We start from the raw sequence: 27,882 nt of genomic DNA on the forward strand, positions 1-27,882 counted from the left end.
AATTTTTATAACTTTTTGCCAAATTATTCATAACGATAACCTGAAGGAACAATAATGTATGTCAGTAATAATATTTCTCTGTCTGTTACGAAATTAGAAGTTTTCTAGTACATGATAGTTTGATGTATGTGTTAGATACTATTCATCGCAAAGAATATATTATTGGCTGAATACATATACGGCCCCTTAAACTTAGCTGAATTTTTCATCCGGACATTTTAATTAAGGATATGTCTATAAAACACCTGAAAACTGTGTCTATTAAACCCTTTTAAAAACAACCATTCAAAAAGACAAAAAAGTCAGAAGTATACACACTGTTGATATGGCTATAGATGAATAAGATAAAGACACTTGTAAAAAAGAGAAAAAGGAAACCAAAAAAACATTGTATTACCAAAAAAATATGCAGTGTGAGGAGCTGTAAAAGAACCAAAAGCTTTTCCACCAGTACCACCATCAAGCTTACTATTTAAAGCATCTCTTTTTTGATTATTGGGTAAAAGCTTTTCTCACCAAATCTATGTTTTAAAATTTTAACCGAATCTTCGGCAATGAGAAAGAAATCCAATTTATTTTATTGCTCCTTTTAAGTGAGTGGTTTAGTCTAGTTTAAGTTTTGCCATTTAACCTCTAAAGCAAGCCTCTATTCGTGAATGAGAAGAAAAAAATTGTCTAATTACAATAATGAGTCCGAATGAAATGGAAGATGGAGGCAATCATTGAGCTCAACTTTTATGTTAGAAAGTGAATGAATCTTGAATTTCGATTCTTGGCTCAAATATTTTTGGAGTTTGACCTGAGAGTTTATTCAATCTAATAGTTGGATTTTGTTTTAGTGGTTGAAGAGTATTCATTTGATCGGAAGCCAGAGAGATTGGGTGGAAAGGGAGAGAGTCAAGACTCTTGTTAACAGAAAGAAAATAAACAAAGACATACACCTATCACCAGGTCAGTCGTTTGTTAAAGCAACTTTTTCGTTTCAATAGTGACGATGCATAGACTAGGAAATAAAAAATTAACCCTAGGCTCTAGTACACATGAAAAATTAAATAAACACATAATTTGTATAAGGTTCATTGAATTCGTTTCACTAGTCATACAGTCTAATCATACAGAAAGGCAAACTACACTGTATAAATTTCATAATTTAAAATCGTACCTGAGTTACAGAATTAATTGCTCCAACAAAAACATCGATTCCACGAAGGTTCGTCACCAAAGAAGAGATAATTTTGCTTTGTCAGGGTTGGAAAGAGGAAAGCGCTAGGAGGAGAAGAAGTTAATAGAAAAATTAACTTGAGGTTTCTTCTAATAAAAACCTATTTATAATTCTTTACGACCGTTCAGAAACTTTCCCAACAATTGTAACTCTTCCACTTTCTTTACTACTACAACAACAAAATACCCAGTGTAATCCCACAAGTGGGGTCAGGTAAAGGTTGAGTATACGCAGACCTTACCCCTACATTGAGAGATAGGGAGGTTGTTTCCGATAGACACTCGGCTCAAGAAAAACCATATCAAAGTAGATCGGAAAAAGAAATAATGGCAGTGAAGCAATCATGGCAAAGAACTATAGAAAACAAGACAAAACATTCAGGGAAAGGAAAAATAACTACAACAAATAATATGGTCATCGAAGAACAAAAGACAATAGATAGTAACTGAAACTAAATGACAATAAGATATAGGGAAATACTACGACCCCTAGTAGAAATGAACCCACTAATCGAATCTCTGATACCTACTAACCTTCTATCTTTGTTATGCCCCTCGTCTTTGCCATAGTAGAACTAATGATTTCCTAGTTGAGTATGTCTTGAGAATGGACACCCGTGCCCGAGTTTGGGGGACATAAAGTGTTGTACAAAGGCACCAGTAGGCAACCTAGGTAAATTATGGAGTTATAAGTTGAACAAATCGAATCGGCGAAATCTGAACTGAATCAGGAAATTCTGCAGACACCAGTCACTGTCGACGGGCCGTCACTGTGCACCGCCAACAAGTTCTTGCAGACTGGGATCTGCAGGTGCAACTCGACGGGTCAAGTCGACGGACCGTCGACACGTCGATGGGACCGTTGACCCAGCCGTCAACCTGTTTCTGCAATCAGGGATTTTCAGGTGTAAGTCGACGAAGCAAGTCGACGGGTCGTCGAACCGCTTCTCTGGAACTTTCCAGTTTCAACTATAAATAGACGAATTGTGTTTGAAGGTTCTAGAAAAATTCTCTCATCATATCATCATATATCCAAGGGAAATCAAGGAGTAACCACCAAGAATTAGTAGAATCAAGTGCAAGGATACTCTCTAGGGTATTGTGGAAACCAAGAATCTCTTTGGTGTTAAAGTGGGGGTTTTCTCTAAGTGAAGTATTTGCATCCAAAGTCCATTCCTACACCATCAAAGGTAGGTTTCATGTTCAATTCGTATTATTAAGAATATTGAGAGGTTAAAAGACTTGGATTATGGAAGGGAGAAGAATGTGGAGTACAAATATGGAAATATTGATATTCTTGAATAGTAACTTGACTTAAATAATAGTTCTTGAGATGTTATGAGTACTATATTGTGGTAAATAATGCAAGTGATGTTAAAGGAGTATTATATGAGAATGAATATGTTGTTGTATTATAGTCATGGTTGTGGATGATTGAAAGGGAATTGTGAGGATTGAACAGTGTTTAACTTGAAGAACTTATTGATGATGTGGTTATGGGTGTTCTTATCGATGTTAAGGGTTGTCTTATATTATGGAAGAATTTGTCGAAACAAAGGAAATATCGCCAAAATTTCATTAACTCCTAGTTGCTTTAGCTTAAGCTTAAGTATGTTTCCGGTTGTCTAATTTTAGTACAAATTCTCGTGAAGGTAACATCGCGAGCTCGAAAGGCGAGCAAGTAGACAATAAAGTTGAAAAGACATAAAGGTATGTGAGGTTAGTTCCCTTCTTTCAAAGGCATGACTCTTATTTCGTGATTTATTTTTTATATTCCCATGATCTTCTTACACTCTAAAAGGGGAAGGTTAAAGATTCTTAAAAGTTTTCTACAAGATAGAGATGAGACATGTTCCATGATAATGAGATGATGCTATTATGATGTTAATGATCTTTACACGATTCCTTGGTGCTATTCATTCTTGATAGCCTCACCTTTTAATGCTAGTTCTTTCAAGGTGAGACATGACGGTCATGATGTTCCATAATGTAATTGGAGGTTACCGACCTTATGTCACTCCGATAGAGCTATAACCTTTACTTGAGCTCTTATGCATGCTTCATGATAAATATATATGTATGATTACACCGCGCCTCGATGGCCGGGCATGACACCACCTCGGTGGGCGGCTTATGGATAATGATAACACCGTGTCTATTTGGCCGGACATGACACCACCTCGATGGGCGACTTATGGATAATGATAACACCGTGTCTATTTGGCCGGACATGACACCACTAGTGGGAGACATGACATGATTACCCCGGACATGGGAGGCCCGGACGTGGGCTAATGATGTTATTGATTCAGACATCTTATGTATGTATGTTTGATATGTTGTAAAGGTAAAAAGTGAGCATGCATCACCTCAAGAGGCAAGCAGTTACAGTTACCCTTTTCTTCTTATGTTTTCTACATTCCCTTATTCTAACACTCCGTAAATTCGGGTTAGGTGTGAATATGTAAAAGTCTAGTGTTAATATGATATTATATATATATATATATATATATATATATATATATATATATGAATCCATTCTTGATGAATTCGGGTGGAAGATGGTCGTTTTGAAGTCAAACCAACAATTAAAGTTCTTAAGGGCTCTTAAATTCGCCTAAGTTTTGGTAGGTCTGTCTTCTGGGCGATTGTCATGCAAAATGTGTTGCAAATTTTGAAACACTTCCTTGATGAAAGTTTTATATCTTGGAAATATCTTTCCAATGGTAGGTCGCCCAGCTTGAGAAATGTTATGTACAAAAAGTTATGTCTGTTTTACTGAAGGGCGCAAAAGCTGGAGATTTCGCCCAAAGTACGCCCAGAAAGTACGGGACGTCCTTTTAGGGCGTACTTCTTCCTTTCCTCACTGGTTTTGGCAGCCAAAGTATGGGCTACAAGTACGGGACGTACTTCAAAGTACGGGACGTACTTTGTGGCCGTACTTTCACCGTTTCTGGCAGAAAATTGGGTTTAAAATGGGTATGGTCTTATTTTGTTCCCATTTTTTTTCATCCTCCCAAACCCTAAGGACGAAAATCATTCCTCCAAGTCTTCAAATCAAAGGTAAGAACATCCTTAACATTACTAATCCATTCTAACATCAAACCCATGATTCTTAACATGATTCTTGTGATCAAAACCTAGGGTTTGCAGCATAATTCTTCCCAAAGTAATTCAAGCTAGGGTTTGGGTGTTCTTCATTAGGAAAGTGAATTGTTAAACTTTGTTTATCGTATTAAGGTATGTCTCTTTTAAAAACTCCTTTTTTGACTATGAAGGTGATTTGTGTGTCTATATTTCAAAATTCGTCTTTTCAAGTATGTGTAGAGTTTCCCAAAATCTTTCTTGATGTTTACTTTTCAAAATCCTTCTTTGAAGTATGTTATATTGCTTGAAACGTGTGGATAATTGTTTGTGACTTGAAATCTCCTTTGGAATATGAACATGATTATAACTATTGTTTGGTGGAAGTTCTTTTGGAATTAAATATGATTTCTTTTAGACAAGGTCATGCGTGTGTAGGGTCAAGCCCGCATCGAACCTTATACGAACTATACTACTTTGTGAAACTCATTTTTGCCATTATTGGATGATTTAACTTAATTTTCTAAAGGTAGAACCTTAAACTTGTTTTGTTGTTGAATGGGTTTCTTGAACTTGAAATTGAATAAGAGATTTCAATAAGATTCTAAATCGGTTATGACTTAAAATGCCTCTATTTTGAGATGATGACTTGAGAAGTGAGAGTCGGCTCTAAGCCATGATTGATGATTCGATAATATGCCATGATTTGTATTTTGTTTGTGTTTGGGCCTGTATGGGAAAACTGTGCTAGTCCAGAGGATGATTAGCCGTTATGGATCTTAACGTATCGATACGAGTATTGCTGTGTCAGTCCAGAGGACGATTGACCTCCATTGTTTCCTAGCCCGGAGTAGCTATTGTTGTGCTAGTCCAGAGGATGATTAGCCTCCGTTGCTTCTTAGCTCGGAGTATCTATTGTTGTGCTAGTCTAGAGGACGATTAGCCTCCGTTGCTTCCTAGCTCGGAGTATCTATTGTTGTGCTAGTCCAGAGGATGATTAGCCCCCGTGGTTTCCTAACCCAGAGTATCGATTGATTGATCTGCCTGTGAGTGGCTTGTTTCGTACTTTGATTAGCCTGTGAGTGGCTTGTTTCATATCTTGTTGCCTGTGAGTGGCTTGTGGTGATTTAAATTCGTCAGTGAAATACTTGGCCTGGTAAATGGTAAGGAGTTAAGTTAATAGGTCTGTCATTGTTGGATTCTTTGATGACTCTTTAATGTTGCCGACTCACTTTATTCATGGTTTTGAACTGTTATTTTCATTGATATCATTTTATTGATTTTATTCATTATATCTTGTTTTGTTAACTATTGCCCCTTAGACACTCACTGAGTACCCAGTACTCAGGCATACCATTGTTGTTTTTGATGGTATGTTAGGTATCATTGAGGAGCAAGTTCGTGATACGCCTACGACTTAAGAGAACTTGCTGCTTTCGAGACTATTCGGTGAGCCCACATGATTATTCGTGGGGCACCATTCTATCTTTACTATTCGTCTTTTAATTTCGGGCTGCGTCCCAATGATTTAGACATTGCTCATTATCTTAGAAGTTCCATAGTATACGTTCTTGTGGGTAGTTGTTGAGTTATTGATTAACTCCCGGGCATGTTATTACGTTTGGCTAAGTATTTGATGAATAAAGACTTCCGCTGATTTAATTCATATATTTATGATTTGTTACATTTATTTTGTTGGAGGCGAATATTGAACCTGGCGGGTTCAAATATTGTTATTGCATCTTTTAGGTTCTTTCGATGTTGTTCATGACGTCGGATGCAGGTCACGTCTAGGGTGGGTTTTGGGGCGTGACACTTATTATGTTACCATGTATGCCTTACATACTCAGTACATTATTCGTACTGACGTCCTTTTCTTTTTGGACACTGTGTTCATGCCCACAGGTACACAGGGAGACGGTGCGGACGCGTAGGAGCTGATTCAGCAGTTGTAGAGGAGCACCCCACTATTTCTGAGGTACAGCTTATTAGTTTATTCTTTTGCGTACATATTTGGGGCAGGGCGGGGTCCTTATGATCTCAGCATTTCGATTAGAGGCTCGTAGATACTTATATGTAAGTTGTAGATGTTATGAGCCCTTTTCACTGTATATGTTGTACATTATCTTGGTAGCCTTACGGGCTTACGTATATATACCTGTTTTGGGAGATTGTTTCCTGATAGATTTGTATCGAGTATGATGATCAGCATGATAAGCGGTGCTCAGTAGCCAGCTCCGGGTACCCGTCATGGCCCACTGATTGGGTCGTGACAAAAGTGGTATCAGAGCAGTTCTGTCCTAGGGTGTGTCTATGAACCGTATCCAGTAGAGTCTTGTTTATGGGTGTGAAGCGCGCCACACTTATAAACGAGAGGCTGCGGAGCATTTAGGAATAATGACCGTCTTTCTTCCTTATAAATTGTGCGATAGAGCCATGATATAAGATTTTTTTTTCCTAATTGTGCGTTATGATTTCAGTAATGCCGGTAAAGAGAAAGGCAACAACTGCCCAGAAGGGCAACACAACGGCAGGAAGGCGGGTTGAACAGGATCCGCCGGTACATGTAGAGAAAGGCGAGTCCCATAATGAGGCTCCATCTCACACCTCTCACAGTCCGCCTGTTTCGGAGGAGCATGAAGGGGCTCCAGCTCTAGCTCCAGTGCGTCCAGTCCCTCCACCGGGTGCTTCGGGTCAACAGATGACCGAGGCCATTCAATTGTTGACACAGCTAGATGCCGCCCAGGCTCAGCAGCAGAGTGCAGGTCCGGGTGACAGAGCTACCAGTGCCAGATCCCGTGATTTTATGAGTCTGAACCCGCCATAATTTTTCGGGTCAAAGCCGGATGAAGACCCGCAAGGTTTTGTAGATGAGATGTTGAGGACGTTGAGGATTATACATGCTTTCAATACTGAGTCAGTGGAGTTACCATCTTATAGATTGAGGGATGTTACCGTTCTATGGTATAATAATTGGATAGCTTCAAGGAAGGAAAATGCACCTCCCCTGGTTTAGCAAGAATTTGTAGATGCCTTCCTTCGTCATTATTTGCCACCTAAGGTTTGGAGGGCCCGAGCTGACAGGTTTCTGAATCTAAAGAAAGGGAATATGAGTGCTCGGTAATATAGTCTCTATTTCAATTCATTGGTCTGGTATGCTCCCACTATGGTAGCCGATATGGGAGACAGAGTACATAGATTTGTGAGTGGCTTAGGGCCACATTTGTTCAAAGACTTCTTAACAGCTTCATTGTAGGAGGGGATAGACATCTCCCGTATTCAGGCCCACACCCAGAATCTAGAAGAGCAGCAATAGCCGCAAGGGGGTGAGCGTGATATTGATAGAGGGCAGAGAAAGAGGGCCAGATCTGCCAGTGCTTGTAGTAAGTATAGAGGGGGTCAGCGGCAACAGTATTCCAGACATTCGGGCCAGTCCGCAACTAGTGCACCTCCTCGATTCGTGGGCAGGAGATTTGATCTCCCTATTTATTCTGGTCCGGGTCAGAGTTCGAGGGTCTCAGGTCCCCAGTTTGGAGGTGATCCTAGCCAGAGAATACCACCGGTTCCACGATGTAGTCAGTGTAGAAAAATACATTCGGGTCCGTGTCGCCAAGGTTCAGATGCTTGTTATGTTTGTGGACAGACTGGGCACGTGATGCGTGATTGTCCTTGGAGGCACGGTAGAAGTGGGGTCCAACCCACATGATCAGCAGCTGGTTCTTCCTCGTTCGTACGCCCGGTAGGGAAGACTTCCAAACCCTAGTAGGCCGCGGTAGGGGCAGAGGGGGAGCGTCCTATTCAGGTGGCACCAGCCCGTATCTATGCTCTAGCCGGACGCCAGGATCTTGAGTCCTCCCAGATGTGGTTACAGGTATATTGACCATATTCTCTTATGATGTTTATGCATTGATTGATCCGGGTTCCACGTTGTCTTATATCACTCCTCATATTGCTGGTCGTATTGGGGTAAAATCCGAGCCAATTAAACCTTTCGAGGTATCTACTCCGGTTGGTGATCCAATAATAGCTAGATAAGTATACAAAAATTGTGTGATTGTGGTATGTGATCACCACACTATAGCCGATTTGATTGAACTAGAAATGCTGGATTTTGATGTGATTATGGGTATGGATTGGTTGGCCTCGTGCTATGCTAACGTGGATTGTAGAACAAAAATAGTTCGGTTCCAATTTTCGGGCGAACCGATGCTGGAATGGAAGGGTAGTATAGCATCTCCAAGAGGTAGGTTTATTTCCTCTCTCAAAGCGAGGAAGATGATTGCCAAAGGCTATATTTATCATTTGGTTTGCGTGCATGACACCGAAGCAAAGCCGCTGACACTTCAATCCGTCTCGGTAGTAAGTGAATTTCCAGATGAACTTCCAGGTCTTCCACCGGAACGAGAAATTGATTTTACTATTGATGTGTTGCCGGATACCGAACCTATATCTATTCCTCCATACAGAATGGCTCCTGCAGAATTGAAAGAGCTAAAGGCACAACTAAAGAACTTGCTCGAGAAGGGATTTATTAGACCTAGTTCATCGCCATGGGGAGCGCCTGTCTTATTCGTAAGAAAGAAAGATGGTTCTTTACGAATGTGTATCAATTATAGGCAGCTGAACAAGGTGACGATCAAAAATAAATACCCTCTTCCAAGAATCGATGATTTGTTTGATCAATTACAGGGTGCCAAGTGGTTTTCCAAAATAAATCTGAGGTCAGGTTATCATCAGGTGAGAGTTAGAGAAAAAGACATTCCGAAGACAGCTTTCAGAACCAGATATGGACATTATGAATTTCGCGTGATTTCATTTGGGTTGACTAATGCCCCAGCAGTATTCATGAATTTGATGAATAATATGTTCAGGCCTTTCTTAGATCTGTTTGTGATAGTGTTCATTGATGACATTCTAGTATATTCTCAGACTGAAGCAGAACATACAGATCATTTGCGTATTGTCCTTGGGATTCTTCGGGCTCGTGAATTGTATGCTAAATTTTCGAAATGTGAATTCTGGCTGAATTCGGTAACTTTTCTGGGCCATATCATTTCAGCTGACGGCATTCGAGTGGATGCTCAGAAAATTGAGGCTATGAAGACTTGGCCAAGGCCTACAACGCCAACGGAAGTCCGTAGCTTTTTGGGATTAGCAAGCTATTATAGAAGATTTGTGGAAGGATTTTTTTCTATTTCAGCACTATTGACGAAGCTAACTCAGAAATCAACTAAATTTCAATGGACCGATACTTGTGAGCGCAGTTTCCGAGAATTGAAAGATAGATTGACTTCGGCCCCAGTCCTGATACTTCCAGAAGGGTCAGAAGGACATGTTGTGTATTTCGATGCCTCCGGTATTGGGTTAGGTTGTCTATTAATGCAGTGTGGGAAGGTTATAGCCTATGCTTCCAGGCAATTGCGGAAACATAAGAAGAATTATCCAACCCATAATCTTGAATTGGATGCGATTATTCATGCACTGAAGATATGGAGACATTACTTGTATGGTGTAAATGTTGATATTTATACAGATTATACGAGTCTCCAGTATATTTTCAAGCAGAAGGAATTGAATCTGTGGCAGAGACGATGGTTAGAGTTGTTGAAGGATTATGATGTGAGTATTTTATATCACCCCGGAAAAGCAAATATGGTGGCTGATGCTCTCAGTCGTAAATCTATGGGTAGCCTATGTGAAGTTTAGGAGGAGAAGAAAGAATTAGTTCGTGAGCTCCACCAGCTAGCTAACCTCGGAGTTCATTTAATTGATTCAGGCAATGCAGGAGTTGGCATTCATAATCCATCTGTTTCATTCCTGAATATGGAAGTGAAAAAGAGCCAATATGAAGATCCCCAGTTGAGTCATTATAGATATACATTTCCTGAGAAAGAAAAGTCACCATTTGAAGTTTTTGTGGATGGGGTTCTCAGGTACCGAGATAGGCTATGTGTTCCAAATGTTGCAGGACTACGTTGTTAGATTCTGGAAGAAGCTCATTACTCCCGTTATTCTATTCACCCAGGAGCGACAAAGATGTATCACGATCTTAAGTTAATTTATTGGTGGGATGGAATGAAAAAGGATATCACATAGTTTGTGGCTCAGTGTCCAAATTGCCAACAAGTGAAAATTGAGCATCAGAAGCCAGGAGGATTGTTGCAAGCCATGGAAATTCCAACTTGAAAATGGGAGGTGATCAACATGGATTTTATTGTAGGTTTGCCTCGTTCTCGGTGAAAGTATGACTCCATATGGGTAATTGTGGACAGACTGACAAAATCAGCTCATTTTCTTCCAGTGAAAACCACATATTCGGCAGAAGATTATGCAAGGCTGTATCTTAAGGAGATAGTGCGACTTCATGGTGTCCCAGTGTCTATTATCACTGATAGAGGAGCACAATTTACTGCTAAATTATGAAAATCTTTCCAAGAAGGTTTTGGAACTCAAGTGAGGCTCGACACAACATTTCATCCACAAACTGACGGACAAGCTGAGCGCACTATTCAAACCTTGGAAGACATGTTTGGGGCATGCATATTAGACTTTGAAGGTAATTGGGATGAACATTTACCACTTATTGAATTCGCCTATAATAACAGTTATCATTCCAGTATCCAGGTGGCTCCGTATGAAGCTCTATATGGAAGGAAGTGTAGATCTCCAATTGGGTGGTTTGAAGTAGGAGAGGTACAACTAATAGGTCCGGAGTTGATCCAACAAGCGGTGGAAAAGATCAAGGCTACCCGAGACCGATTGTTGACAGCCCAAAGTCGCCAAAAATCTTACGCGGACAACCGCCAACGAGACTTAGAATTCCAAATTAATGATTGGGTGTTCTTGAAAGTGTCGCCGACGAAGGGCGTAATGAGATTCGGCAAGAAGGGCAAGCTCAGTCCCCGATATATTGGGCCTTATAAGATTGTACGCAAGGTGGGCCAAGTGGCTTATGAACTAGATTTACCTCCAAAGCTTATATTAGTCCACCCGGTTTTTCATGTGTTGATGCTCCATAAGTGTGTCGGAGATCCCTCTAGAATTATACCAATAGACGATGTCCAGATTACGGAGAAGTTGGCTTATGAAGAGGTAGCCATTGCCATACTAGATAGGCAAGTGCGGAAGCTCAGGAAAAAAGAGGTAGCTTCAGTCAAGGTCTTATGGAGAAATAATAACCGAGGGGAAATGACTTGGGAAGCGGAAGAAGATATGAAGTCTAAATACCCGATATTGTTTCCACCCCCTGAAGAACTTCACGATGAGACGCCATTGGCATAAGGTATGTAGTGCTTTCTTTTAATGCTTTTGGTTGTGTGTGGCCATATTTTCTTGCCATTGTGTTGTAGCCCTGTGAGACAATGTTATTGGGGGTTGTTGTGACAGGATGGTAGTGTCATATTACAGGGGAAACTCTGGCAAAATTTCTGTAGAATCCCCGAGAACTTAACATTCGAGGACGAATGTTCTTAAGGTGGAAGATGTTATGCCCCTCGTCTTTGCTATAGTAGAACTAATGATTTCCTAGTCGAGTATGTCTTGAGAATGGACACCCGTTCCTGACACATAAAGTGTTGTACAAAGGCACCAGTAGGCCACCTGGGTAAATTATGGAGTTATAAGTTGAACGGATCGAATCAGAAAAATCTGAACTGAATCAGGAAATTCTACAGACACCAGACACTGTCGACGGGCCGTTACTGTGCACCGTCAACAAGTTCCTGCAGACTGGGATTTACAGGCGCAACTCGACGGGTCAAGTCGACGGACCGTCGACCGAACTGTCAACCTATTTCTGCAATCAGGGATTTTCAGGTGTAAGTCGACAAAGAAATTCGACGGGTCGTCGACCGCTCGTTGAACCGCTTCTCTGGAACTTTCCAGTTTCAGCTATAAATAGACGGGTTGTGTTCCAGATTTTTAGATTTCAGTCTCTTTCTATGTCTTGAAGGTTCTACAAAAAATTCTCTCATCATATCATCATATATCCAAGGGGAATCAAGGAGTAAACATCAAGAATTAGTAGAATCAAGTGCAAGGATACTCTCTAGGGTTTGTGGAAACCAAGAATCTCTTTGGTGTTGAAGTGGTGGTTTTCTCTTAGTGAAGTATTTGCATCCAAAGTCCATTCCTACACCATCAAAGGTAGGTTTCATGTTCAATTCATATTATTAAGAATATTGAGAGGTTAAAAGACTTGGATTATGAAAGGGAGAAGAATGTGGAGTACAAATATGGAAATATTGATATTCTTGAATAGTAGCTTGAGATGTTATGAGTACTATATTGTGGTAAATAATGCAAGTGATGTTAAAGGAGTATTATATGAGAATGAATATGTTGTTGTATTATAGTCATGGTTGTGGATGATTGAAAGAGAATTGAGAGGATTGAACAATGTTTAACTTGAAGAACTTATTAATGATGTGGTTATGTGTGTTCTTATCGATGTTATGGGTTGTCTTATTTTATGGAAGAATTTGTCGAAACAAAGGAAATATCGCCAAATTTTCATTAACTCCTAGTTTCTTTAGCTTAAGCTTAACTATGTTTCCGGTTGTCTAATTTTAGTACAAATTCTCGTGAAGGTAACATCGCGAGCTCGAAAGGCGAGCAAGTAGGCAATAAAGTTGAAAAGACATAAAGGTATGTGAGGCTAGTTCCCTTCTTTCAAAGGCATGACTCTTATTTCGTGATTTATTTTCTATATTTCCATGTTAGTTTTACACTGTAAAAGGGGAAGGTTAAAGATTCTTAAAAGTTTTTACGAGATAGAGATGAGACATATTCCAAGATAATGAGATGATGCTATTATGATGTTAATGATCTTTACACGATTCCTTGGTGCTATTCATTGTTGATAGCCTCACCTTATAATGCTAGTTCCTTCAAGGTGAGACATGACAGTCATGATGTTCCATAATGTAATCAGAGGTTACCGACCTTACATCACTCCGATAGAGCTATAACGTTTACTTGAGCTCTTATGCATGCTTCATGATAAATATATATGTATGATTACACCGCGCCTCCATGGACGGGCATGACACCACCTCGGTGGGCGGCTTATGGATAATTATAACACCGTGCCCATTTGGCCGGACATGACACCACTAGTGGGCGGCGTGACATGATTACCCGGACGCGGGCTAATGATGTTATTCATTCAGACAGCTTATGTATGTATGTGTGATATGTGGTAAAGGTAAAAAGTGAGCATTCATCGCCTCAAGAGGCAAGCAGTTACAGTTACCCTTTTCTTCTTATGTTTTCTACATTCCCTTATTATGTTACTATGTATGCCTTACATACTCAGTACATTGTTCGTACTGACGTCCTTTTCTTTTTGGACGTTGTGTTCATGCCCACAGGTACACAGGGAGACGGTACGAACGAGTTGGAGCTGACTCAGCAGTTACACAGGAGCACCCCACTATTTCAGAGGTGCAACCTATTAGTTTGTTATTTTACGTATATATTTGGGGCATGGCGGGATCTTATCCGGTCCTTATGATCTCAGCATTTCGGTTAAAGGCTCGTAGATACTTATATGTGGGTTGTAGATGTTATGACCTCTTTTCACTGTATATGTTGTACATTATATTGGTAGCCTCGTGGGCTTACGTATATATACTTGTTTTGGGAGACTAGTAGATTTGTATCGAGTATGATGATCAGCATGATAAGCAGTGCTCGGTAGCCAGTTCCGAGTACCTGTCATGGCCCACTGGTTGGGTCGTGACAATCTTAATCCATGTCCTCCACAACTTCCTATCCAAGACCATGTCCTCAGTCAGCTACAACTGCGCCACGTCCTGTCTAATCACCTCTCCTCAATACTTCGTCTACATCTAGCTCTCCTTAAACCATCCAAATCCAATCTCCCACTCCTTCACATTGAGGCATCCGTGCATCTCCTCTACCCATGCCCGAACCATCTTTGCCTCGCTTCTCTCATCTTGTCCTCCACCGATGCCACCCCCACCTTGTCCTAGATCTCTTCATTTCTAATTCGATCTTTCCGTATTTTCCCACACATACATCGTAAAATCCTCATCTCCACGACTCTTATCTTTTGAACATGAGAGTTCTTGACTGCCCAACACTCTGCCCCATATAACCTAGTAGGTCTGACCACCACTCTGTGGAACTTGCCTTTAAGTTCTTTACTATTAATATTATATTATAATAAATATACAAATCATACATATTTAGACATGGATCTAGATTGATCCACATGGGTGACCCAAATTTAATTTCCAACACTGATTTAAATATGAATTTGCTGGTACACCGACCCGCCCGGTCGTTATTTAATACTTCATGAACCCATACCCATTCTTGGTCTACGATCTTAAATAGTAAGCCCCTTGGGGTGTTTAAATGATTAATAGTGGAAAAATTCAGTTTCAGATTGAGTTAAAAATCGTGGGCCCTGGTAGAAGATGGTTCGCTATAGCGACCAGAGTACCGTTGTAGCGGTCTCGCTATAGCGAACGTCCACTGCGCGGACCAGTGGACGCGTTTTTCTATACTCAATTTTATATTTCACCCTCCTTTTTAATAAAAGACTCTCCAAGGCTGCTATTAGGTTTACAAGAAGAAAAACCTACACCAAGAAGAAGAGGCTTCTCCAACATTCTCCACATCTTTCCCTACAACTATCATCTCTCATGGATTCAGATAAGGGCTAGGAAGGCGAGTATTTCATGGAAATTCAAATAGCTGTTCGTCATCGAGGTAGGTTACAGTTTACTTGAGTTAGACTTTGATTAGTGAATCGTATATACATATAGAGTTGACGGGAGATTTCATGATTAGGTCTTCGGGCACGGAGTTCGGATGGATATATTCACAATTTAACGAAAGTTATTTATAAATAGTAACTAGGGTAACAACGAGTATATAATTGAGTATTGAGTGCTACTATTTTTGATGATTATGCTTTACGGAATAGGAAGTAATTATTTGTCTGGGTTAGGAAGGGTTATTCCGAAGCTAGAGTATTTATTCCCAAGCATATCTAGTCTCCTTATTGATTGTTGAGTAAACTGCAATATCCATATAGTTGTTCATTATTGTTAACATAAAATAGCTGCATTGGGTGAGTTGAAAAGATGGCATAACAGCGTACTCCGCCAAAGGCATATTTCACGACATCATTTTCATTCATCAGCATCGCTGGATATGTTGCATGTGGTTATAAGGAAATACATGGAGTATAAAGTCTGAGTAAGTGCCAGTTGTGTTATCCGATTTGTATGGCCGGGTTGGGTTGAAAGTCTGAGTAAGTGCCAGTTGTGTTATCCGATTTGTATGGCCGGGTTGGGTTAAATATGAGTTACTATTTGACAGTCGATCACTGGCAGCAATGTAAAGGTAAATATATCTACATGTGTGAAAAGGAATATTTGATCCGGGGTAAGGATGTGGCCTCGATTGTGACTCGGGTCCGAGGAGTGAATCCAGAATGAGTGGTACATGGATGCCATGGGTCCCCTGTAGGTCATGACTATTGAGAAATGACATCAGTTAGCATGTAAGTACAGCGTGATTTTGGCCTTCGCATCGCATTTGCATTGCATTACATTTCATACTTCTATGTCCTTATGATTGTATGCTGTCAGTCTATCATATTGCATTGTGCATCTCCTATAATTATGTTGTGTTGTTTGAGGTGTTGATCAATATGAAAGTAACTGTAAGAGCGAATTACTAAGGGGTAGACTTCTGCATTGAGTCTAATGGACGTAGGGAGTCCTATGATTGGTGGATGTATGGTAAGTATGTTTCGTGGATGCATCATATCTTAGTAAGTGAACTGGATAGAAAACTCTAAGGATAAAAATCAAGAATTAGATGTTAGTGTAAATGAGGAGAGAATATTTAATTAATTTTCCTAAGGGAATACGAAATAGGACTACATTTGACTAGTCGAATAACCGATATTACTATGGGAATAACACAACCGAAATAACTGGGAGTAGAGAGGTGAGTTCGTATCGGTGTAATAATCTATATGGGGAGTCTTGAAGGCACCCATTGACTTATCTGATTATCTTATTGATTTTATATTGTGTTGCGTGAACAAATATTAGTCGACCTATGATGCTTACCAGTACGTGTGGTGTACTGATACTACTCTTGCTACATTCCTTTTGGGGTGTAGATGCGTTGTAGGTTATAAGTTAAAGTTTCTCTCTGTGGATTACAGACATCTTCCTATAGCCTCGCTCATCTTTTTCCAGGCAGAGGCTGTGTCATTTATTTTGGTAGTCCTCGTGTAATAGGAGCTCTTGTGCCTGTCTAGATTAGATCTCGGAGATTTTTCAGTTTCTTGTCTCAATAACAGAGTCATCACGAGTATTTACTTTTAATTTGTGATTGATAAGATTTTGCCGTTAACAAAACCGTTTGAACATTGGATTTGTTGGTAAGGGTTAGCCTACTAAGTAGTAATATAGTACGTGCCCGCACGACCCGTTGTTGTTTATATTGTTGTAGGTCTTTTGTTCTGTTGTGCTAAAATTGTAAACCTACTCTTCCCAAAAAGGAAGCTGTTGAAGGTATTTCAAATTCTTAGTAGTTGTTAGGTAGTTTACCTTTCAATCTATTAAGTGGTACCCCTTGGCTAAAGTTAGCTTAGGTGTATTAGTTGGGTTTGGCTAGAGGTATTCAACCTTAGTTTCCTTGGCTAGAGTTAGTCAAGTGGAGGTATTTGCAATCGGCGTATTGCAAAGGTTGAGGGACTACAGGAGTTAGTTCCTAGGCTGCCACCATTGTAAGAGTTGAGGGATTATGGGAGTTAGCTCCTAGCTTACGATAGGTTGTAATCTGAAGTTGCTCGTGTAGTGGAGTAGAAATCCTAATGGGGTAGATTGTAATTTTTAATCCCTTGAGCAAGGAATTTTCCCCGGTAAAATCAGTGCCTTCTTTACTTACTGCATTGTATAAGGGAACTGGTACACAACCAGGTCCCTCATACATTATTTGGTGGACGCATAGCCTGTAACACATAGCAATAAACCCGTCTGCCCTCGGACTGTGTGTCTCCCCGGTCACCCTGGCCAGACTGAGCTCTACCCCTAGCAGATTGAGAACTGCCCCTGCCGGGTTGATGACCACCTCTCCCAGACTAATAACCGCCTCTGCTAGGCTGTGAACCACCCCTACCTGAAGATCCACCTCTAATAACTGAAGGTGTTGGAGCCCTGGGTGTCTGAAATCGGGAACCCTGCTGAGCTCCACTCTATCTAGGTCTAGGGCACTCCCTCGCGAAATGTCCTGGTCACCACACTCAAAGCAACCCCTGACCATCTGGGGCTAAGTCACTGATACCAAAGACCAGAATATCTTGCATGGTCTGCAGGTTAAGGGTAAAAAGCTCGAAAGTTTGTCCAGAACTTAATTCACTAGGCCCAAAAATACCACTGATGTTTGGTCAAAAATGCATATATTTAATCATTGTTGCCTCACATTCTAGTACTTTTAATCGTCTTTTGAGTATTAATTATAGTGGTTTGGGCTAATATTATATTTTTACTATGTAGAAATAAATCGATGTGAAGATGGAAAGAAGTTGGAGCAAAATTGGAAAAAAAGTGTTAAAATTATGAAACGGGAACAAAAAGGCAAAGACACGTGACATTCTGCATGAAACAAGGAAAGTTTAGATGGTGGAATTGGAAAAGGATTCCTTCTGCACAATTATCTGTGGGGAGTAGGAAAAGATTCCTAATAAAAATTTAAGGCATATAATGATACAAAGCAAAGAAGGAAAAGAATGGAAAGAAAAAAGAAGCAGAAGTACGTACATGCAGCGAAGAAAGAAAACAGAAAACAATTTTGAGGTGTTCTAGGAAATTTACTTCTTCATATTTTATTTTGGACAAGGTTATTTTATTTGGGTTTTTTTCTACACCTTTAAATAGTCTATAAGACAGGGTTTTTTTACATAATTCTGGACAACTTGAAACCCTTAGTTCAGAACTTTGGACCTAGAGAGAGCTTGGAGCAGCCGTGGAGGCCGTAGTTACAGGATTTTACCTTCTCTTCTCTGTAATACTTATTTTGACATTTTTATTCGGATTATTTTTTTTCGTTTTTGCTCCATGTCTATGTGGAGCTAAACTCTTTAGTTCTAGGGTTTTGACACAAACATGAAAGTTGACGTTTGATTATAGTTTCTACCTATTAAATTTCCATATTTTTGGGCTTCTTATTTAATCTTTTGCCTAATTGTTTAATTACTTGATCACTAATTAGACATTATCTGTGGCGTGTGAATTGAACTAGAAATAGGGAATTTGCATGCGTAATAAGAATAAATAGAGCTTGTTCGATTAACCGTTTCGCTAATGAGGATAGGAATATACCCTTTAGCCTTTCTTAGTTAAATATGGAGAAGTAAACACGTTCTTGTTATCTCTGGCACCTATAGGAATATAGGCATTATAGTAGCATCTACAGGCTTGTGAGCAACTCGAAAGAAACTCATAAAGTTATAATTAATCCGTCAACTAATAACCCATAGGTAGAACGATTTGAAGACTCAACTAAATTGTTAGTGGTCGTAACCCTAGATCTGTCTCTTCTCTGATAAAAATCCGCTCTTTCTTGGTTGAAGTTCAGTATTTGCTTTCTTTTATTTTTATTTAGTTTATAAATATAAATTTTATTTTATTTTTTGTTTAGATAATTAGCGTTAGTTTAATTTAGTTGACGGTTAATCATAAGTCTCTGTATAATGAGCCAAAGAGTTAAATCTGGACTTATACTCTGGGACCGACATCCCTCTCTGCTCTAAACTGTTGAACTCATCTCTCCTCCTTCCCTCAAAGTCCGGGGACATACTTCTCCAGAAACACCTGATAGAACTGGGTCCAACTGAAAGGAGGTAACCCAGATGGTGGACACTCAATACAGGACCTCCACCATATCTTTGTGTCCCAATGCAACTGGAAAGAAACATAGTCGACTCCATGCGACTCAATCACCCTAACTTGTAAAGCCTCTCATGAAAGTTAACAATGAACTCATATGCGTCTTCGTCAGCAGTACCATAAAAATCAAGTAGCTTATTCTTAGTAAACCTCTCAAAAAAGTCCTGCTCCTCATGAGTCATAGTCAGGACCAACGGGTCTAAGAGTAAATCCGAGTGTTAGGATCTCATTGATACGGGGAGCCATAGCAGCAGCAAGTTGTGTCCCTTGGGTACGGAGCTGGTCAGGAGTCTGACCTCTAACTCTGGCCTGGGATCCGTTTGGAGTGGCTGGAAGGACGTCCGCCTGGGTCCATCCCTCAAGAAGACTCAACATGCAAACCATAACATCCTGATGGAATCGCAATAACCACTGGCTAAGCCCGGGCTAGTCCTGACTCCTCCTCCATAAACTCGCCCTCGTGCTCTAACTCTGGCTCAGGAGACAATGATCTGGCATGGGCCTGACCAACCATGAGTGATCTACCACTGGCTGGTGCTACCCACGACCTCTACATTTACCACGACCTCTGGCTCAGCCTCGAACTCGTGTCCCGGCCCTGACAGCGGGTGCGGGCACCTAATTTCTGACGATTTTTGCACGTGTTCTCACCATCACTGAGGGAATATGAATAGAAGTCAAATACCAAATTGAATTGTCGAGATATCAATTTGAATAAAGTAGCACGAAAGGAGTGAAAGAATGGCAGTTTCCAAAATATCCTATAACTTTTTGCAGATAAGTACAGAGCTCATCGTACGGATCCGCAAGACTCTACTAGACATTGTTCTTATACTTGTAAGATTAGTGAACCTAGGGCTCTCATACCAACTTTTTCACGACCCAACTCGTGAGTCATGCAGGCACCCACACTTCCCTAACTACATCATTTAAATTAACCATGTGGAAATGAAAGTGGAAATATATTAAAGTCATAAACTTTAATACAGTAATATAAGTGTGGAAGTAAATACGACTACATCTCAAAACCTGATCTGGACTCGTACAAGATCTCTAATACAATACAATATCTGAAAACTGAACATAAGTCTCAAATTACAAGGATAATAACTGTCTGAGGAATCGAATAGACTGGTAGCAAAGGGAAGGCAATCCGAGCTGCAGGATCTGGTAGTAGCTCATCGTGAATCTCCAACAAGAAGGCCTCGGGATCACTCGCGAGGTCGAGAATTAAAACCTTAGACGAACTCTACACTCAACAAAAAGTTCAACAAGAGTAGTATGAGTACAACACTAATATTCGTAGGTATCATAGGCCGACAACGATTAGGTCACACATATAAACAGAAAGAGATCAACAAGTAGAACAAATAAGTATTCAAGTACAATCATGTAACAGGTTTAGTATATATAAGATCAGATGAAGTGTATATAATGTCGAGTAAACAGTCAAGAATAGATGAATGAATGTAGATACAATGCAAAGCACTGGCCAACTTATTATATCCGTACACAGACTCTAAGGGCAATGCGTCAAGGTCATGACCCATGAGGGACTCACAAAGTCCGTGTACCCTTGTTCCAGCAAATGACCTCAGACACGAGCACACTCTCCCTCTGGTAAATGATCTCGGATCACGAGAACTCCCTCGCTCCGGTAAAGACCTCGGATCACGATCAGTCTCTCATTTTTAAGCTCTCCAACAAAGCCCTCAAAAGCTACACTCTCAAACTTAGCATCATTTCTAATCAATATCATATTAAATCGGATAAGTCCAATGCCTTTGTGCACCTTGATCTCTGTGCACCTTGCACCGTCAATAGAGAACAGCTGTAAAGCCAAGCCACTTGCTGCACACAAGTACAGCTGTGAGTTGGCCCATGCTTTTGGTTAAAGTGAATGAGTGGTCTTTATCCATCACACATGCTCTCATTATATATACAACATGATGGAAACATATTGAGTAGACTTGAAAACCTAATCAAAAGCGAGCAAATCCTTGCTGTCACAAGTTTTCTCAAGAGCAAGTCACTTGCAAAACTGAAGAACCCGATCCAGACACAGATTTAGTCTAAAGTTCTTTATGGTGTTGTAAGTTTTTGTTCGTTTGTGCTTAAATTGTAAACCTAATCTTCTGTGTTAAGAAGCTGTTTGTAAGTGTTTTGAAAAGTCTCAAAGTATACTTACTGGAAGTGTGTTTCCACAAGCTTTTGAGTGGGACACTAGGCTAGAGTCAGTCTAGGTGTATTAGTGGTCCTTGGCTAGAATTAGTCAAGTGGAGTTTGGTTGCAATCGGAGTATTGCAAGTGTTGAGGGACTATGAGGATTAGTTACTAGGTTACAAAAGAGTCATTGTAAGGGTAAAGGGTTATGAGAGTTAAGTCCTAGCTTACAATCAATTGTAATATGAAGTTGCTCGTGTAGTGGAGTTGAAATCCTACAGGGGTAGGTCATGGTTTTTAATCCCTTGAGCAAGGAGTTTTACATGGTAACAACCTGTATCATTTACATACTGCATTGCACAAGGGAACTGGTACACTACCAGATCCCTCCATACTGTGTTTGGTGGACACATAGCATATAATAAAATCATATACGAAATATGGAATGCATACCATGCATGAAATCGACCTCAACAATACCACATATTATAGGATCCACGGATATTTGACATGAAATGGAAATCAAAAACTCAATTCATCCATATTGTCCTTCCTCTTTCATGAGATAAGTGAGATATCAAGAGATAGAGATAACTACATCAAATTCATGAGTATAACAAACATGGCGACAAACTGTTACACCACGAAAAATTTCGCGTTACCAAGACTGTAGAAGGCTTAGTATGAGCTCAAGGAAGAGCAAAATTATACAAGGATTAGGGATGAAGATTATATTAAATGAGTATAAGTGTATATATATATGACATTTGGAGACCGTATGGAGTAAATCAGTTAACATGTTACTATGAATAGCCCTCGTAACCGTAAGTTAAGGTGGGGACCACATGTTGGGGTTTTATAAAGGACATATGAAAAGTGATATGAGTAGTACATGGGAAGTTGATCAAGTCTTAAGAAGGACCCTTAAGCCAAATATGTGCATAAACCCTCCAAAAGGATGATTTAACGATACGTTTTCGGATGATCTGACTTTGAGGGGCCAAAACGCTATTATAAGTTTGAAATTGGGAAACACACCAAAAATGAAAATTGTATATAATTGAAAGGGATTTTCAACCATAGGTCGTGGGCCCTCATACGATATCGGGATCAAGAGTTATGGTCATTTTAAGATAAAGACTCCAAGCTGCCAAATGGCTTCCGCGGGTCCCACTTGAGAAGGTCGGTGGAACCAACTTATGAGGGCTATAAATACCCTCATTAACTCCATTTTTTCAGCATTTTACATTCTCAATAATCCTACAAACTTCTCAACACAACCCCCAAACATTTATAGCCCGTTAAATCAAGAATTTAACAAGATTACACCAAACTAGTCCATGAAAGGTGATTGTTCTTGCTTCTACTTGATGTTGTGGTAAGTTTGGTCTTGAAGAAAGTTGGTGTGGCTGAATTTATTAATGAACCAACGCGAGCTTAAGGATAATAGGAAGTTCTTAAGATTATAAGACGGATAATTAGTGGTTTTAGAATGCATACGTTAAGATCTTGAAGTTATATGAATTGATGAAATAAGAATTGATAAGGACAAGTGGAGTATAAGTGAGGTTAGGAAAGGTTTCGTAAATTTTTGTGTTAAGGATTGTTTGGTAAGGTTTTGGGGACGATTTATAGGGATGTTCAGATCATTAATGAAGTATTAAACAAGTGTTAAGAAGGTTGTATAAGGATTGGAGATCAAACGAAACGACGAGAACAACTTCGGAAGAAGCTGTGAGTTCCACGACCACAACCACGGGCCGTGAAACCTTCCACGGACCGTATATGTTACACCTCAGAAATTTCCCCGTGAACGTACAACGAATAGACTAACGAAGAATACGGGTATAGGATGTTTTAATAGGAAGGGAACGACGTTTGACGACCCTGAGTAAGATTTCAAAGGAAATTGCAATAAGAGATAGGTTATGCCCCACAATGACTAATCATAGGTTTTGAAAATGTGAAAAGTTGCAGATTTTGCATTTTGGCCCAGTTGGTCGTAAAATGAAATATGGACCGTAAAGTGGTATATGGCCCATAAACTACCATGTCATATTTCAACTTACAAAACTTTGACTTTCTGCCAAATGTTCAAATGGTTAAGAACGACTTGGAATACTGACCGTGAATCGAAATACGGCCCGTAAACCGCGACCGTAAATCACCATGACTTCAGCATACCTTTCTGGTTTTGATATGCTTAAATACGACCACGAAATACGGCCCGTAAACTGGAATACGGACCGTAAACTGGGTTTACGACCACTGTGCACTTCAGATACTGTTCATTCCGGATTATATTTTAAGTCAGTAAAAGGAGACCCAAGCTCATTAAATTCATTTCATCTCCACGGTATTTCTCTCTAGAAACCTCTAGAATACTCACCACTCTTCATCTACAAGAAAACAAAGGAAATCAAGGATCAATATCAAGAACCCAAGTGAATCAAGTGTATGAAACTCATCAAAGCTCATCCAAGTTAAGGAATTTCAAGAGAAGTAAACTAGGGTTTTGGGTGCAAGAAGAACAATACCACTCAAGGCTTGTTCCTACAACATCTAAGGTAATTTTTATAGTATTTACATGTTATTTAGAGTATGGAAGAGTTGAAACACTTGAATTATAGAAGGATGTAAGAAATGGGTCATGAAAGTGTGAATAGTAGCATTGTTGAGTAAAGGGTTGAATTGAGCCATGATCATTAATAGGTTGTGATTATAAAAATGTTTTGAATGACATCTAGAACGTGAAATAAGTATTATACACGAGGAAACGCGATAGTAAGCTATAACCATAAATGTAGAGAAACAGAAGAGAAATGGTGGATTGTGGCCAATGTATATAAATGATGATTGTTGATTGCAGTATTGTGGATGTTATTGTGAGCGTTTGGGAGTTGATATAGAATATGGGAAAAGTGGTATAAATAAAGGAAGCGCTGCCCAATTTTCCCTAGAATTAGTAACGCGTTCTTATAGTCGACTAACTAACGATAGTGTGAATTCTCTCTTGAAGGTAGAAACGTGATATCGAAAGAGAACAAGCAAGCGCTAGCTTAGTTAAACGTCGAAGGTATGTAAGGCTTATCCCTTCCTTCAAAGGCATGAATCTTTCAAGCTTTCCATGATCCTCCTATACGATGGAACTTATGAGTCCTTAAATATACTAAACTACATTCGAGAGTTCATGATATGATGATCTTATAACATTGATGATGATATTATTGTTTACACTCACCTTAAGTATTATTTCCTTCGAGGTGAGGCAGGATACTCATAAATGTTCATAATATAATCGGGGGTTCACGACCTTACATCACCTCGACGTAATTATGGTTGTCTTCAAAGCCTAATGTATGCTTCTAACGATAAATGTGAAATAATGCTAAATCATGATATGTCTATAAGATAATGAATAGTGTTAGCTTATAACATGCCTATGTTATGTATGGAAGTTGTCGAGCTATGATAAGATTATGATACGTTCATGGGATGTGCAATAGTGATGTGTAATGATTGATTTTGTGATAATAAGATTCCACCGCGCTAGAATGGCCGGGCATGTCACTGCTAAGGCGGGTTGCATATGATTCCACCGTGCCTAGATGGCCTGGCATGTCACCGCTAAGGCAGGCTGCGATGTTACACCGAGCCTTGAGGGCCGGGCATGATCACCACTAGTGGGCGGCATATGATGGTCACCCGGACGCGGGTTGACGACGAGGATTGTGATGTGATGATATATGTGAGGTGATGATATATTTGATGTGATGACATACGTACTATGATTATGTAAAATATGATATGTGTAAGGGATGTAACTGCCTATGGCACTTATGCAGGTTATATCTTCCTCTTATGACTTATGATCCTTCTATTGTTTTTATTTCATTCTTGCCTTACATACTCAGTACAATGTTCGTACTGACGTCCGTTTTCTTTGGACGCTGTGTTCATGTCCACAGGTAGACAGGGAGACGAGCTTGAGCCAGACTCGTAGGAGTTGTTAGCTGATTGAAAGCATTCCTTTTTTCCGAAGGTGCTTGATTATTCTTTTGTGTATATTTGTATATGTTGGGCACGACGGGGTCCTATCCCGTCTACATGTCTAGTACTCCAGTAGAGGCTCGTAGATACACAGTGTGGGTTATGTTGTTTCACGAGGTTGCATTTATGTATATGTATACACCTATTATTTTGATAGCCTAATGGCTTATGTATATAAAAGAGTATTTTTATGTTCTCAAATGAAAAGATGATTTTCTTATGTCCTAAGCATAAATTGATAAAGAAATGTTGGATGAGTATAATGAGTAGTAGAACAAGTAGTGCTCAGTGGTTAGCCCCAGGTACCCGTCACGGCCCCTAGCTGGGTCGTGACAGTATACTGGTCCGTGGAATACCCAACAGAGATGATGACTGGCTAGTGGTGAACCACGACCAGTTCCACGAACCGTGAAGTGTTCCACGGACCGTGAAAGTCCCGACGAGCTGAATAGTTTCTGGTTATATAAATGTGTTCCCACTTCATTAAATTCATTTCCCACATTTCTTCATCTCTCAAGACCTCTAGAAGGTTCCATACACTTCATCCACAAGAATTCAAAGGAAATTGATGATCAACTACATCAAGCCAACAAGAATCAAAAGTGTGAAACCCATTAAGTCATCTAAGCCAAGAAATTTCAAAGGAAGTGAGTTAGGGTTTTTGGTGCAAGAAGCGTATTGCTACTCAAGGCTTGTTCCTACAATATACAAGGTACGTTTTATGATATTTTCATGACGTTTAAGATATTGAGAAATTGAAACACTTGGATTGTTGAAGAATATAGAACATGGGTCATAAATGTGGGAATAGTGCTATTGTTGAGTAGTAGTTTGGAATGAATCATGAGTATGGATATGTTGTGATTGTAAGTAGATTATGAATGACCTTTAGAACATGGAATAATTATTATGTGTGAGTAAATGCGATAGTGAACTATAACCACCATTATGGAGAAATTTGAGTGAGATTGTGAATTGCGAATAATATAGATGGATGACGATTGTTGTTTATTATATTGTGAACGTTGTTATGAATGTTTGGGAGTTGATATAGAATATATGGGAAAAGTTGTATAAACAAAGGAAATGCTGCCCAAATCTTCCTAGAAATAGTAATCACGTTTAAGTAATCGATTGGCTAACGTTCATGCGACTTCTCTTGAAGGTAGAAACGTGGGCATCAAAGGGGAACAAACAAGTGATATATTAGTTAAACGACAAAGGTATGTGAGGCTAGTCCTTTCTTTCTATGGCATGAATCCTATGGTATGATTTTCCTTCTTCTCTATGAATCCTCTATATCCCGGAAAGCCAAGAGTATATGATCATGTAAAGTCAAATGAGATACGAGATGTGTTATGAGTTCGATAATGATGATGATGAGTTAAGTATAAAGATTGTAGAGCTCATGATATGATATTCCTATAATGCTAACGATGTCGTATGTTGTATACACTCACCTCATACTTATTTCCTTCGAGGTGAGGCAGAATACCCTAAGGCTAATGATGTCATTCATTGTATCCACTCACCTTATATGTTATTTCCTTCAAGGTGAGGCATAGTACCATACAATTAATGATGCCAGTTATTGTATATACTCACCTTATATACTATTTCCTTCCAGGTGAGGCAGCATACCTATTAATGCTCCATAATAGAATCGAGGGTGCACGACCTCATGTCACCCCAACATAGCCATAGATGCCTTCAAGTTCTAATGTATATTTCAATGATAAATGTATAATGATGCTAAATCATGGTAGGTCCATAAAATGATCAATAAAGTAAGTTATAATATGCCTATGCTATGTATGAATATGTTGGATAACGATGAGTATATGATGATATGATATTACACCGTGCCTATATGGATGGGTAGACATACACACCACTATAATGGGCAGCTTACACCCCCGACGCGGGAGGCCTGGACGCATGTAAATTATTATCAAACCGTACCTATATGGACGGTCAGCTTATACATTATCACACCGTACCTATATGGACGGGCAGCTTATACATTCATGCATATATGATACGATGATGGATATGAAGTAAGTCAGCATGTGCTATTTCTTTTATAAGTGACAGTCCTATACCGTTGCTCTCTTATTGATGCCTCCTTTATCTCATTGGCGTACTATTATCGTTTATGCCTCTCATACTCAGTACAATGTTAGTACTAACGTCCGTTTTCTTTGAACGCTGTGTTCATGCCCACAGGTAGACAGGGAGGTGATCTTGATCCAGACTCGTAGGAGCTGTTAGCTGATTGAGAGCACTCCATTGTTCCGGAGGTGCCCGATTATTCTTTTGTGTATATATGCATATTTTGGGCACGACAGGGTCCTGTCCCGTCCTTATGTCTAGCACTCTAGTGGAGGCTCGTAGATATGCAGTGTGGGTTGTATGGTCTCGC

General features: G+C 39.7%; 1 long non-coding RNA gene across 1 annotated transcript; it reads left to right on the plus strand.

Annotated features, from left to right (window-relative positions):
- Nucleotides 1-197: 197 nt before the first annotated feature.
- Nucleotides 198-27,882, plus strand: LOC132619302 (uncharacterized). Its single transcript, XR_009574662.1, has 6 exons — nt 198-951; nt 5,686-5,754; nt 6,211-6,283; nt 13,677-13,749; nt 25,379-25,452; nt 27,687-27,882. It is a non-coding gene; the product is annotated as an uncharacterized LOC132619302 (long non-coding RNA).

The sequence above is a fragment of the Lycium barbarum genome, chromosome 11 (genome assembly GCF_019175385.1).
Source record: "Lycium barbarum isolate Lr01 chromosome 11, ASM1917538v2, whole genome shotgun sequence".
Classification (NCBI taxonomy): Eukaryota; Viridiplantae; Streptophyta; class Magnoliopsida; order Solanales; family Solanaceae; genus Lycium; species Lycium barbarum.